This window comes from Solanum lycopersicum, chromosome 6, assembly GCF_036512215.1.
Source record: "Solanum lycopersicum chromosome 6, SLM_r2.1".
In the NCBI taxonomy this organism is placed as follows: domain Eukaryota; kingdom Viridiplantae; phylum Streptophyta; class Magnoliopsida; order Solanales; family Solanaceae; genus Solanum; species Solanum lycopersicum.
The window spans coordinates 1,653,155-1,669,736 of NC_090805.1; the positions used below are offsets into that span (position 1 = coordinate 1,653,155).

General features: G+C 27.0%; 1 non-coding gene across 1 annotated transcript; it reads right to left on the reverse strand.

Moving 5' to 3' along the window:
- Nucleotides 1–2,157: 2,157 nt before the first annotated feature.
- Nucleotides 2,158–4,667, reverse strand: LOC101251683 (uncharacterized). Its single transcript, XR_011221902.1, has 2 exons — nucleotides 3,861–4,667; nucleotides 2,158–2,692 (listed from the first exon to the last, which is right to left on the reverse strand). It is a non-coding gene; the product is annotated as an uncharacterized protein (transcript).
- Nucleotides 4,668–16,582: the final 11,915 nt, after the last annotated feature.

The window sequence follows — 16,582 nt, forward strand, 5'->3', positions numbered from 1 at the left end:
ATCAATAATAACTTCATCAAATATTTTTTTTAAAAAAAAATAGAAAGAATCACCCAACTATCTTTTCTTAAAAAAATAGTGCCCACATGAAATATGCTTTAATATGGTCAAGGGATTATTTGGGGTTAGCCATTATTGTCAATTATCCAGATATATTATGCTTTAAATAGGGTCCATAAGGTTGATCCTATCCATTAGAGGTAAATCTAGAGTATAATATATGAATTTGAGAATATTTAATAATTCTATTCAAATTTTATATGGTTACTATGTATTTATAAATATATAATCCTATTGGCCATGTTGCTAGAAATATTTTTATTAAAGAAATAATTTTTACGTGAATTCAAATTTAATAAAAACTTAACATACATCACATTAAGCGAAAAACAAAAACAAAACATAGTTGCTACAATCAAATGCGGCATAGGAAAAAGTTGATGCTCATTTTTAGCAGAGGTCTTGAATTCAAGCTATGCGTATAGAGTTGTCTTTATTAAAAAAAAATAATTTTCTTGATGTAAATTTATACCTAATCAGATCTTAACACGAATATTATACATCAGATGAAAAATTAAAAAAAATCAAAACATGGTTTGTTTTGACCAAATGTGCATTGGAAAAAAGTTGAAGCTCATCTTTAATACGGGTCTTGGACTCAATTCATATGTGAAGAGAGAGTTACTCGAATGATAAACACTCCTCGCTTTCAATTCGAATGTTGTGAAGCTCCTAGAAAGATGTTAAAAAGAAATCTTATGAAGTATTCTTTTTTAGATAATATCTTTTTCGATGTGAATTCAAATTTAACATAACTTTAATATGAATATAAATGCATCAAATAATATGAAAAACAAAAACAAAGCATGGTTTGGTATGACCAAATGTGCATTAGAAAAAAAGTTGGTGGTGACTTTTCTGTTGTCATAACAACTTTTGACAGAGTGAAAGTTACTAATATGGAAGTGGAAAACCACTCTGGCAAATTAAAGCCCTTTCAATTTTAAAACAGCAAAAGACAAATTTTCTTTTTAACTTGCAAATCCCACATATACATGAGAAAAAAGCCTTTTAGGCCAAACAACCAATTATACATATTCCAACCTTTCATGAAATGCCTCATTCCTTCCTAACTTTGCTTCTGTGTGACATAGAATCGTAATAGTGACAGAGTCAAAATTTTTAATAAAAAAATTTAAAATTTAAAAATATAAATATACAAAGTAGTCGAAGGATCTAACATCTACTATAGATATTTAATAAATTATTTTACCATACATAAATAATAGTATAATTTTTCTATGCATAGAATTCAGATGAACCTCCTAAGAATTAATTGGTTTCGCCACTAAGAAAGAGAGTGCATGAAAGTTTGTCCTCTCTCTAAAGAAATCAACATACTATCTCTAAAAAAAAGAGATAATGTACAAGTACCCCTTCAACCTATGTCTGAAATCTCAGAGACATATTTATACTATACTAAGGTTCTATTACCCCTGAACTTATTTTATTCATAATTTTCTACCCCTTTTCGGCCTATGTGGCACTATTTTGTGGGTTCAACGCTGGTTGACTTTTTTTTTCAAGCTAGTGCCACGTAGTGCGAAAAGGAGCAAAAATTACTTATAAATAAGTTCAGGAGAGTAATAGAACCTTAGTATAATATAAGTGTGTCTCTAAAATTTCGAACATAAATTGAAAGGATATTTGTGCATTTTCCCAAAAAGAAGTTACATAGTAGTCGTCCGTTCGGGACCACAAGAATCCTTAGGTAAAATGTTTTTTTTTTTTGCATTTGTACAATGTTAATGGACAAACTTAGCCAATACATGCACTACTAGCAAAATGTATCAAGTGAAAGAATCTGGATTTATTTGTTTTAATCTTTTTTTAGTCTATTTTAAAAAGAGTTCCTCTCTCCTGTTTCGTTAAAGTCTTTAATTCTAACATTTTGATACATTCTTCATATTTTCAGTTTGAGATTACTAACTTCAAAAATCTTACAACCAAATTGAAACGGAGAGAGTATTCCTTTTAGTTCCACCAACTTAAAAGAATAATTTAATGCAATACTATAGCACAGCAAACAACCCCCCAAAAAAAAAAAATTAAATGTAAAATCACTATCAAAATTCAAAATACAATGACAACAAATAGTACAAGAAAGGAAAAGGCAAATTTATTTCATTATTTCATATTCTATGCCTGCAACTACAAAAAAAAAAAAAGAAGTAATTTGCTTTAAATTCCATAACCATGACTATGTCCATAAATGAATCCAACAAAAAAGAAATAAACCTTCTCTGAGAAATTTCAACATTTTTTTGAACAGATGAACCTGTATCCCTATACCCCTCCAAACCTCCAACCAATTTGGCATATCAATATCTTACTTGGTTACCCCCTTTTCTTGATTCCAATTTCTAATATTTCGATTTTCCGACTTCACTGACTCTAGATTCTGAATTCGCGATTGTCTTTACTAGACAAGAAAATGCAAACCAGTATAGCACAATTTGTTTCCAAACTCTGCAGACAATTTACATACAAGGAATGATAAAGACCATCCAAAGGACTTGATTGAGCTATGTGCAAACAACTCTGTAACCAAATTTTGAACTGCAATATTCTACAAAATAGCACTGCCAATATTCCCCTGATCAAGCTTGTATCGAATGTTCCCGGATAGACTCTGCTCACATATAAAAGAAAAAACGAATCGATCAATAACGAATCAATTCCAAACTAGTTGGTATCAGCAAGAAAAGTAATACTAAGAATCACTTGTAGCACATTATGCATAATGCTGACAGCAACAAAGAACAAAGTTATTTATAGATTCTTGAAACATTCTGCCTGTAACAATCTAGATATGAAAATTTAACAGCTTTAATCAACAAATGGACAGAAATACAAGAAACCATTTCGAGAAATCAAAAGACAGTTCAGATCTTGTAACCAAGAAGTTAGTCATAGAACTTTGAGAATCAAATAACCAATCAAGAAACTCCAAATAAGGACTACTACACTAGCACGAATCCAGATTAGTCGGGCTTAATATATACAGATATGGATTCATCCACATAACAATTCTCTTCTCCTGTCGACGAATTAGAGACTCCTAATATACTGAATAATAACCAAACAAACAAAATTTTTGAAAATCTCCATATTGCACTCAGATAGCAAAGATTTTATCCCTCCCTATTAGTTAATAGAATCTTGAAAAGCAAATACTCAACTAAGAAACTACTAATAAGGACAACTACACAAGCACGAATCCAGATTAGTCGGGCTTAATGTATACAAATATTGATTCATTGACACAACAATTCTCTTCTCTTATCGATTAATAAGAGATTTGCTTACATGGAATGAATAATAAACAAACAAAAATGTTGATGCAAAAGTTCATGAAAATCTCTATATTGCACTCAAATAGCAAAGATTTTATCCCTCCCTATTAGTCATAGAATCTTCAAAAGCAATTACTCAACTAAGAAACTCCTAATAAGGACAACTACACAGGCACGAATCCAGACTAGTCGGGCTTAATGTATACAAATATTGATTCGTTCACTCAACAATTCTCTTATCGTATCGACGAATTAGAGACTTCCCAATATGAAATAACTAATAAACAAACAAACAAACAAAAATGTTGATGCATAAGTTCATGAAATATCTATAGTTCACTCAAAAAGCACAAAACTTGTCCTTCCCTATTAGTTATAGAATCTTGAGAATCAAATAGTCAAATCAAAAACACCTAATAAGAACTATACAAACACGAATCCAAAATTAGTTGGGCTTAATGTATACATATAATAAACAAAAGCAAACATGAAAAGACACAAGACCTTTGAGTCCTGTTTGGCATCTTCAAGATCTGTAACCTGAACAGCAGTACATTCCTTCGGATTATCAAATGAAGACAATGAAAACTGCTTAGAAACAACTCCAACATCAAAATAAATGACCCCAGAACTTGAAGATGACACATAAATTTTCTTAACTTGAAACCACAAAAACAAATCTTTAGCAGAAATCCCAGAAATCAAATCAATCTGACCTAAACTCAACCTCCCTGAAACATTCCTTTCATAGTGCAATTCATTTTCTTTTTTCTCAAATTTTGAATTACAAGGTTGATCTAAATGAACCACAAAATTCCCAGAATTATCTAAAGTGAAATTCCTCACACCCTTTGGTAATAATCCCATTGGCAATCCATGGGATTTAAGAACTTCATATATAGATGAATCTGCTGATGTAAATACACATATAGAACACAAAACAAATGTAAATATCACAAAGGAATTTCCAAGAACCAACATTTTGGTGTATTATACCAAAAAAGATGTCTTTTTTTTTTTGTTAGAGCATAGAAAGAGTGAAAAAAAAGATTTGGGGTTTCGAAAAATTTATGAATTTGGGGTTTTAAAAAGTGGGATTTTTTTTTTGTTGATATGATGGTGGAGGAGAATAAGAACATGAAGAACAAGAAGAAGCTTAGAGGCAAGTGTTGCCAGCAGGAGTACAGAGGGGATTAAGAGGAATTATCAATTATTGGTGGTCATTGTGGATCCCACATAAGGTATTTTCCCATGTGGTGAAGTGCATTGGAGATACAAATACAACATATACTCTTCTCTCCGTATACTCTCTTCGTCCAACAATACTTATCCGATATATATTGTATAAAGTCTAATAATATTTATCTATTTTTATGTAACTCATGGATGATTTTATATTTAGTTCTCGTTTTACCCTATCATTAATTATAGTCATTTTATATAACATTTATCAAGACACTGTGTGTATTATATTCAACGAATGATATAGCAAAATTACCTTCTGTTTATAGTTTGTTAAATGGTGTGTCAATTCGATAGAGGACAATTATTATTGGACAGAGAGAATATATGTCACATGTTTACATCACATCGATAAATGAGTGAAAATATATGGATATTGAAAGATGTTATTTGTTGAAGTGTCGCTTAAATTGTTATAGAGAGCATGCTTTTATTGTTTCTTTGTATTCTCAATATGTCCACTCACGTGTGGTTCTGATTCTTTCTTCACGAGGCAAGTAAATGAAATTGTTCTCGATATGTGTAATAGCAAGATTCGATCTCATGAGTTTTTTGTGTTTTGATTTACAACACTGTCTAAAGTTAATTTTGATAATATCTAATTTCAAATGTAGTATCTTAAGTTCATATATATATATATATATATATGTATATGTGACTAAATTTAATTATTTTTATTTGCATTTCAATCATTTTATCACGTTTCATGCTATTTTGTTTGAATTTCAGTGATACATGGTTGAATAATAAGCTTTTTTGTCTATTTTTATCAGATATCAATTATTTTTACTTAAATTTCAGCCATTTATTTATGAACTATAAATAGAAATGATTAAAGTTATACACAGAAGCTGAAATTCAACTATCTTAACTCTCGTGCAACGGAATCTAAACCTAGCACAAGCTCAAGTGTATATAAAGAACTTTGATTAATCACAAATTCTTGTTAAACTAGTAGCTATATCAATACAATAGAAAAAAAAAAGTAGGTATATTTCTCTAATCCTTTGAATATTAGGTAGACATCAATTAGTATACATGATCATCAAAATAAGTAAGAGAGAAAATCAAATTTCAATTCTTTATTTTCTCACAAAGTATTTTCTTGCTAATAAAATCACATTTTAGTTATAATTAAGTAGCATATATTTTTACTTTAGTAAATTATTTAATGTATAACATTATTTATATATAATATAAGAATATTGTGATATGAACATATTTTGAGTAATAGAGGCAAGTATTGCCAGCAAGAGTACAGAAAGGTTTAGGAAAAGTTAATGAATTATTGGTGGACAAATGTGGGTCCCATTCAAATGAAGGAATCCCATGTGGTGAAAGTGCAAGGGGCCTAGTAGTACAATCAGCAAGAGTGTTCTTACTCATAATATGGATGAGTAAGAATCATAACTCTCTTATCAGAGCTCGTATTTAAATCTTGATTAAATTTAAATTATATATTATAAAATTTTGTAAGGATAACATTTTTTTTTTAGAAAAAAGTTTCATATTCAAGATTCAAATCTGACATCTCTAAGTGATGATAAAGAAGCACTGTGCTTAATAATTATAATATGGATGAGTAAGAATCGCAATTCTTATCATGAATTCGTATTGAAGTAATAAATAAATTTGAATTGCGCATTGCAAAATCAGTCAAAGTGAAATGATCATGCTTTCGATAAGATTTTCTTCATACCTAAAAGTTCGAATTCAAGACATCTTATCAGGGGCGGAACTAGCATAGAAATAGGTGGTTCATCCAAATCCCCATTCGATGGAAAATATTACTATTTATACATGATTAACAATTTTTTTATGTGTATATAGTAGATGTCGAGTCCTCTTTGATTAATTCGTGTTTTTCTTCTCCAGATTTTAAATCCTCTTATTAAAAATACTAGCTCTATTACCGCATCTGATTAAGAGTGAAGAAGCATTATGTTTAAAAAATATACGTCAAATTTTGATATATAAAGTCTTTAACTTAGGACATAATTTTATATTTTTTTATTTTTGACCATCTTAAACTATCAATTATTCTATAAGGTGTCATTATTTGTTCTCAAGCGAAATTGAAATCTGACAACTTATATACATAATTCATTCAATTTATTACTTTATTTTTTAAAAAATAATTTTTAATTTTTGTTATTTGCGAAACCTAATAATCAAATTAATAATAATTATTTATAAAATAATAATAGATAAATTTCAAAATCGAACTGCGCTCGATAGGAGAGCCGATAAGAGATGGAAGGTGATATATATGCATGAAAATTGAGCGATAAGTACGATAGGAGAACGAAAGCCGAAAATGACATAAGAAACGGCGCGTGGACCACTACGTTGTGGAAGCTGCGGTTAGATAAGAACAAAGAGAAAAATATTATATTTTTAAAATAATTTAATATAAATATCAATAGTGTATATTGAAAAAATATTTTGTGTTACATTAAATCATAATTACAAAAACGTTAAAAAGGGGTGAAATATGTGCATGAACCGATTAGATGGGGAAAAATTATTATTATTATTATTTATTAACATAGAGAAAGATAATATGGATGATTTTGTATAGTAAAGTGGGATAATTCTTGTGACATAAAATTCATAATGTGCATGTATGATTAAATGAATTTGTTGGTCCAAAACCAAAACTTAATAAATGGTCCTAAAACTTGTTTGTTAAAATTTGTATATATTAATATATGAATTCAATCATTCTTTTAGAGGCAAACTTGTTTATTTTATTATGATCTTAAATTAATCTGGATCATTGTTATCTATTGTATTATATTATTTTATTACTATACCTAAAATGTTTGTTTTGATTGTTATTTAAAATGTATTATATTGTATTGTTAAATTTCGTTATTAGATAACAATAAAAATTCTTATTTTATGAAACAACCAATTTGGTATGTTCCCTTTGTTACTTAATTTATTTTTTCAATTATATCTTTATATAATATTTCAAAATATTGTTTTTCTCTTTAGTTTAATTATTTAAATCTAATCAAATTTCGTACCATAGGATAATTAAGAATATTTTTATAATATAATACATTATTAAATAATGATCCAAACAAAGTGTAAGTATTTTATGGTATATTAAAACTATCATTGGACTCATATAATTTTAAATATATCATGACTCTTTAAAGAAGCATCATTAATGTAGTATTTGATTGAAGGAAAATATCTTTTTTTAAAAATGTATACGTAATTTTCATGTTTGTTTAGTTATAACAATTAGAAAAATATTTCTTTTACGAAAACCAGTTTTTAAAAGATTAAAAGATTTACAAAATAAATTTAATTTTGATCGAAATTATTGTTACGATACCAAATTTCATGTAAAATCTTTACATTCTGTACTATTTAATAATATATTTTAAAGATGTATATATATCTACGTAGAAATATTACTATTTATAATTAAAACTTTGTGAGAGACATTCTTGTCATTATAAGAGACAATTACCTAACATCTTTTATTAATTTGTCAAATCCAATATGGTATTATTGTTTTTCTGTTTTATTTTATTTTTCCAGGCTGGAGCCAATATGATGAGTTGTCACTTAATTCTCAATGTTTAAGTACTAATAATATTTTGTGAATTGATAGATAGCTACACTCATTCACTAAATTCTTTGGATCTAAACTGAAAAATTATTTGTCAACTCTCCTATTATGTCTTAATTTGTGTTTTATTAGTCGGTATCTCATCATAGATTTAACTGAAAAAAATAAAAAATAAGTATTTGCAGTCGTATTAAAAAATAATTTATAAAATATTATATTTGTATTTTTACATATATTTTACTTAATTATTTTTAAAAATAATAAAATAAACAAAAGTGAAATTTTGGCTAAAAGTTGATCTACGGTAATTTTTTTTAAAATTTGAGATAATTAGAATTAGAGTCGTCAATATAGGTTAGACCCGTTTGGCCGGCCTAGCCTAACCTGTATTTAGTAGGATTGGGCCAAGATTTTTTGAGTCAATTTAACAAAAGAGTTTTTTAGTCTGACTTGAATAAGTTGTTGATTTGAGGGGCTCGGGAAATATCGGTAAGGCCGGCCCGTGGGCTAATAAAATTTAATTAAAAATATAATATAATATTAAATTTAAAATTAAAGAGAGTCCAAACTCAAAACAATTAGGTTAATATTTCTATTTAGATATTTATACTTTTACTTGAAAAAACTTAATAATTTTTTTTGTTTCTTGAAAATAGTAACTTAACTTAATAAATATTTTATAAAAACAATTTTATTTGTGAATTTGATTAACTAGTAACATTAACATAATGTAATATTGTTTTGTCGATATTTATGATAACATTTTTAAATTATAATTTATAACTTAAATTTTATATATATATAAATTTTTAATTGGGCTGGCCCGACAAGCTTGTAGCACACGTACTTGTGAATTGGACCGATCATTTTCCGGTCCACATAAAAAATGAGCTAGTCCGATCTGACCCGTAATGTCAAAGTATGTATGGGTTAACTCAAATAAGGTGGGCTAACCCATATTGACAACTCTAATTAGAATGTCAAATTCAAATTTGAATTTATATAAATATCTGTCGTCAAATAAAAAATCTATTCTTTTATGCCGAATAAAATTCAAATTATAAAGGTCAAATAACTTAATTTTAACCGTGACATTAAATAGAATAAAATTTGCTATTATTTATTATCATAAAAAAATATTTAATAAAATTATTTAAATGGCAGCGCCTTAGCAGAAAAAAGGTGGGGCAAAAAATGCAAAGAAAGAATCTAAAAATGAAGGTCATGTGAGGGGTGGGGAAATGTAAAGCTGGATTAATGCTTATCATGTTATTTTGTTTCCCTCTATACCACACCCCCACATATAGTTTGGCATAAATACAAAAATTGAAAAAAAAATAATAATTTGTGTTTCGTTTATTTATTAAATAGTTAAGTTAATTATATAAAATATATTATTTATATAGTAATAGGTTTTAATTTCAAAGCGAAAGAGTATGAGGTTTAACGATGAATTTATATAATTAGAGGAATTGATATAATAGATGAACAAGGACACAAGTAAAAAAGATGAAAAATTTAGATTGTAAGTATCTAATTAAAATATTTTAGTAGGAGTTGAGGTATTCAACTGAAATATGACTTAATTCGAGTGTTTAAATGATATATATTAAGCAAATCAGAGTATTCAATGCATCACAACACTTAAACTTGTCAAAAATTGTATCTAGACACCAATTTAAATACTTATCGCAATTTAGTTTGAACACGTGATAAAATAATTCTATTAGACACTTTAATTTAAGATTTGAAAAAGAAAATGAGGGTGTTTGTCTATTAGGTACGTAGTTAAGTTATCTCATTTAGTTATACATACTAGTCTTAATTGGAACAAGACTAAGATTTGGTGACTTATTTGGGAACAAAACTATAATTAAAGAAAATGACATATTTTAAGCAGTTAACTCATTTACGTAATAAACACTTAAAGATACGATTATTTTTTTTTGGTAAGATTTGAGTAACAACTGTCTAAATAAAATTAATTACAAATTCAAGGTGTTGCTAATATATTAGGAATTTTTATTAAAAAAATTATGCATAAAAAAATATTTTTTAAAAAATTTCACAAAAGAAAAAATAATAAAAAGATAAAATGAACCACAAAATTAATAAGCCAATATCATGAATCATGATCGTGCAGAAGACAAGAAGTTTTGTACGCAAATTGTTTTGCAAAATAATGTCGTTCTATTATTACGTGTTGAGTTATTCCTCTTTTAATTTTTAATTGAATATGTATTTATAATATAAAATTAAAAATAAAAATGAGTTAAAGATGTAGAGTAAAAATTATTCTAATCGAAAAATTCTCTTAACTTTTGTTCTTTTTTGATAATTAAAAATATATAATTATGATATATTATAAAAAAAATTACAATTACAAAATCATTTATGAAATTTATCCTACTAAAAACAATTTAGCCTTGCAACATTAAGTTTCACTCTTCATTAAGGAGATTTACTTAAAGCATAAGAAATACTAATTAAAGAGAGTTTTTCAATATTTAAAATTTATTTTTTGACGCAAAATCAACAATAAAAAATTTAAACTTGGTAAGTAATTAGTTCAACAAAGTCGTGCAATTTGAGCCAAATGGAATTACGACATCTAAAGTTTCATACAAAAATTTGGGATAATGCACAAATACCACTCAACATATGCTCGAAATCTCAGAAACACACTTATACTATACTAAGTCCTATTTTATAAGTAATTTTCTACCCTTTTTTAACCTACGTGACACTAGTTTAAAAAAAAGTCAACTATCGTTGGGCCCACAAGATAGTGCTACGTAGGTCGAAAAGGGTAAAAAATTATTAATAAAATAAGTTCAGGGGTAATAGGACCTTAGTATAGTATAAGTGTGTCTCTGAGATTTCGGGCATAGGTTGAGGGAGTACTTGGACATTATCCCTAAAAATTTAATAGGAAAAATGTATGAAATATATTCAAATTTTGATTAAAACTTCAACTTTGGAAAGGACTTTTTATCACCATGCACTATTTACTAGTATATTTTCAAGGTATATATGTGTTCACGTGCACATCATAAATATTTTGCATAATTATAAAAAATAACGTATTCACGTGGAAACATATATAACTTTAAAATATATTATTAAATAGTATATGGTGTAAAAGGTCCTCCACAAAGTTTGTATCGTAACATCAATTTCGATCAAAATTAAAATACTTTTCAAACACTTTTCTCAAATTTAATTAAAAAATATATGAATATAAATAAATAAGAGAATAATACTTACACATATCAATTATACGACTTCAATCACCATTAATAATAGAAATGTAAAATTAATGCATAATTTCATAAGCTTTCGTCGACATTCATTTATGCAGATCAATCACCATTCAAGAAATTTATTTTTAAGTCAAAAGCATAAATATAAAAAAAATAAAAAATGATATGAATTTATTATTATTGTAACTGCGTATACGACTAATCACATTTTCATTATCTAATTTTAACATCTATATATGTAATAACAATGTTTTTTAGCATGTTGCATTACACTATCTTCAGAAGCTAATTTAGCACTAAACTAATCGTACAGCTAAATACAAGTTCAAATAAAATATTTATTGAAGTTTAATAATTATTTTACATTTATTTAGCCTGCAAAAGGCTACATCCTCCTTCTTTGAATAAAAAATAATAAAAACTTTTAAATCTTTTTTTTTTGGACAAATCAATTTTGCAGTTATGAACAATGTTCAATTATTTTTGGCCTACTTATATAGGCTACATAAATGTGTAAAAAGTATTCACATACCTGAAATAGGTGGGTGTGAGAGTCAAAATATTTATCTGGTAGATATTTTTTGTGTCAATAAACTAGCAAAAAAGTAGATTAGTTTTTTTTTTGACATATATACACACTTTGTCTTTAGTCAATATATAAATAATATTTATTTTGTTTTATTTTAAAAGGAAAATAAGGCCGCTTTAGGTTAATCTTTTCATACCAAAGTTAAAAGAAAAGAATTGCATTTTAATTTTTTTTAATAATCTCTTGTTTGTTTGGGTTACTTTTAAATATAATCAACATAGATTATGATGTAATAGTGAAATTTAGCGGGACTGTTTATCCTTTATTAGATGTCTCAAATTTGAGTTTCATTAGACATGATTTTTTTTTGAGAGTGATTTTTTTTTGAGAGTGTCACCCCCAAATAAACTTTATAGTACGCAATTCAAAATTTAGTCAGGCTCCAAAATCGATAATTGAAAATATTTGTTTTTTAAAAAAAATAAAAATAAATAAATAACATTTCTATTTTTAAATGAAAAATAGCACGATTGTTGTGATTATAAATAATTTAATTAATAATAGATAATAACTAATTAACACATATTAAGGATTCTAACAAAAAAAATCAGATTATTCAATTTTTCTAAAATGCTCAAAGTTGAAATCAAATTAAATTCTTATTAGATTCCTTAAAACGCTCATATAATTTGAAATCAAATTAAACTCTGTTCTATTTTCCTCTATCGTGTTTCTCTCTCTTGTTTGCAGATTGCATTTTCAATTTTTTTTGGTGATTGAAAATATTTTACGGTAAAAAAAAACGTGATTTGTTGTGATGAACAACAACATATTCATATTAATTAAATATGGTGGACTGTATGGGATCCGTCAGGTTGGTATTTACTATAGTTTGTTGGTTTGTTTTTGGTAATTTTATTCTTTATACAATTTATGGTGTTTTTTGTTTCACAACGTTGTATTGGTAGGTACCATATTTGCAACAGCATGGAACAATATAGACGTCTTAGTTTTATTAAAATTGAAAATTCTATTTATACGTGTTTTCTGGAAAAATAAATTAATTTACTAGTAAAAAAAGTCAACGAAATTGATATTACAATGTGTTTAGTAACGTGCAAGAAAGAATTATTTATAACGTGTTGGATCATTGTTGTATGATATTTGTATTAAATGTGTATGAAGAGTTAAATTTTTTTTTAAACCAAAGTGTAATTCTGTACCATTTACATTAATAACAAACATGTTATCTCTGACATTTTCAGATTCAAGAATAAAAATATGCCGCAACAATTAACATTGAATTTTTATGTTTTGTAATTCATAAAAAAAAAAACAAAGGGTGTTTCTTGCAGAAATTGTTGGAACCTATCTTGACCGAGGAAGGTCAACAAATCAACGAACACATTCATGTTAGTACATGAAGATTAATGTGTGTGTACCTTCTTCTCCTACAAAATTGGTAAAACTAAATCAAGCCTTTTAATGAAATATATAATTTCATACAAATATCATTCATACACTGTCATATCAAGGGACAACCACATTAATTCATACACAAAACATAAAATGAAATTCCAAGGGACTTTCATACACAAATCATACAAAACTAATACATCAGTGCATATCTCAATTCATACATCATTTATACACAAGTCATACAAACTAATACATCAATTCACACAAAGATCATACAATATTAATACAAACTATGATTGTTAAAAATCTACTCTGTGACTTTCAAACTACAAAATAATACTCATATAATACTAATACGTCAATTTATACAACAAATTCATACATAAATTATACAGTAGTAATTCATATTAAAGTTATCAAAAATCTAAATAGTGACTATCAAACACATAAATTGTATTCATACAATACTATTATATCAATTCATACAAAATTTATATAATATTAATACATAATACGATTGTCAAACAAAATAAAAAATTATGCTCACATACATATAAAATTTTACCCAAATTTTAAATTAAGCGTTTTACTTACCTTAATCACTTTTTTGACTTTCTTGAAAGTTTGCATCTCTGACTCCTTCCTTTTTGATGATTTTTTTGATTTTTTCTTTTTTATTTCTTCAACAAAGTCAAAATCAGATTTTGAAGAGGTTTGAGTAGCTTTTCTCTTCCTCTTTTTTCCTTTCTTTGGAGATCCTCTTTCCTTTGCCTCTTTTTTTTTTTTTTTTGTCTTTTTGAACCTTCAAAATACCAGTCTTTTTTCAGTGGAATTGTACGGTAGAGTTTGAGTCAAAATATTAAAGAAGGAACATGAAAATCATCAGATGATGTCCCCTCAACAAATCTTGGACTTTTACGGGGCGTTTCACTAACTTTCTTCGATATTGTATAAAAACTTAAAAGAAAATATTTTTGAAATCAACGCTCAAATATTGTTGAGTAGTGTTGTGGAAGAACAATTGTGGATCTTGAGTTGTGGGTGTTGGGAAAGATTGGTGTGGATAGTGTTTCAAGGCGTAAGACACGTTGGGGAAGAAGAATGATGATGGTGTATACACCGGTTGGCCTGTGATGGGGGGTGGGTTGGGATTGGATAACGGTAAAGTAGGAAGGTGATAAAATCAAATTCCAAAAAATATGTGATTTATTTTTTATTTTCAAAAAGGTAACTGTAAACTAATAATATTAATTTAGTATTTAATTTCAAAAAGGTGACAATAAACTTTTAATACTTAATATGTTTTAAAATGTAGAGAATTTATTTTAAAAAAGGTATCTGTAAAATTAAAAATAAAAATTTAAACATATTATTTAGTATTTAAATTAGATTATATCTTATTTTTAATTAAATATATTTTTAATTGATATGCTATAACTCGATAATATATGCTATAAGTAATGATTTTTAAAAAGTATATTTATAACTCGATATATATAGCCTTAAATGTGTATATGTTGTAATTTTTATTTTTTAGTGACCCAACCTATAAGACTTTTAAGGAATAATTATTAAACTACACAACTTTACTTTACCTATTTCCAATATTTTTCTACTCTTTTAATAAAATTCAAAAATCTCTTTTTTACACCAATGATACCTAACTTACTCTTTACCTAGGAAATCAAAACTGAAACTTTCTCATCCCAAAAATTTCATTAAAATCTTTTCCCCCTAAAATTTCCGGATAAAATTTTAAATTAAATTTGAAATAAAAAAAATCTAATCCCTATTCATACGCTTTAGAGTTGAGATTTGGTGTATCATCTTCTTCAGTAAGTTTTCCTTCATTTTTTTTCTTTTTTGTGTATCTAATGTTCTTCCATTTCTAAAACATTTATAGTTTTTTTTCCACAATCGATTGTTCCGAAGATTAAGTTCAAAGTTGGTTTATCATCTTCTCCAGTAAGTTTTCTTTTCTTTTTTCTTTTACTTTTTTGTGTATCTAATATTCTTCCTTTTCTAAAAAATTTATAGTTTTTTTTTCAGAATCAAAATTTTCGAAGTTTTGAGTTCAAAATCGTCGTATGACCCTATAGTCATGACAAATTCAAGTTCTAGCAAGATATCTTATTTAAAGAAAAGACATGCATCAACTTCGAACGACCAAAAAATCCCAAAGAAAAGGGGTAGAAAGGCGACACTTCTGATTATTTGACCAACACTATCAACGATATTTACATTTGTATCCCTATCCATCCTGATTTTTTATATCTTTTTCATTAGTTTGATAATTGCTTTTTCCATTTAAGTATCGTTTATTTTAAATTTTCAGTGCACTCATGGAACACATAATTTTTTTGATACTTTTATGTCTTACACATAAATATTAATGTTTCGTAGATAATATTTTAAGTATCAGTTTGATACTTTTGATACGTTATTTTTTTGTCTATTTATATAACGACAAATGAAATATTTAGATAATTGTGTATCTTTTATGCGTTACACAAGAACATTAACGTATCTAATCCGTTAAGTTGGATGTTTTATTGATATTTAGTATAAAAGTGTATGAACATTAATGTAACTACATGATATTGGTTTCTTTGATAAAACGAAGAGAATTAATTGGTTGTTATTGGAGGCGTACAAAGACAGGGAAACGGGTGAACTGTTGGGTCCACAACATTTCTTTGCAGTGGAATATGCTCAAGATATTATGCAACAACAAAGCGATAGCCTGTTAGTATTGTAAATCAATTTATTTACTTAGACATTCAAATTTTTTTTAATACATCTTCCTTTTTTTTGCATGGATTGTGGAATGTATGTAGTTGCTTAGGCAGAATACTTGCGTGATGAAATCCAAATTCCATCTGATAGTTTTCAGAGTGAATATCTTCGCAACAGATACGGAATATTGTTCTGGAAGTATGGTATGGACAAAGTCAAGGCTGGATATGTTAGTGATATCGACGATCCTACAAGGCGAAGGAGTGGTTACACTACACAGGAGGAATGTGGATTGGTTAATTTAAAGTAGTTAAGTTTCTATTATGTTGAAGTTAAATAAATTAGTATTTTGTTTTATAACTTTCCTTCCAGCACAATATTAATAAGTAGTTATTAATTTGAAGAATTATTCTTGTGAAGAAATGTATTTCAATTTCAATTTTTGTCT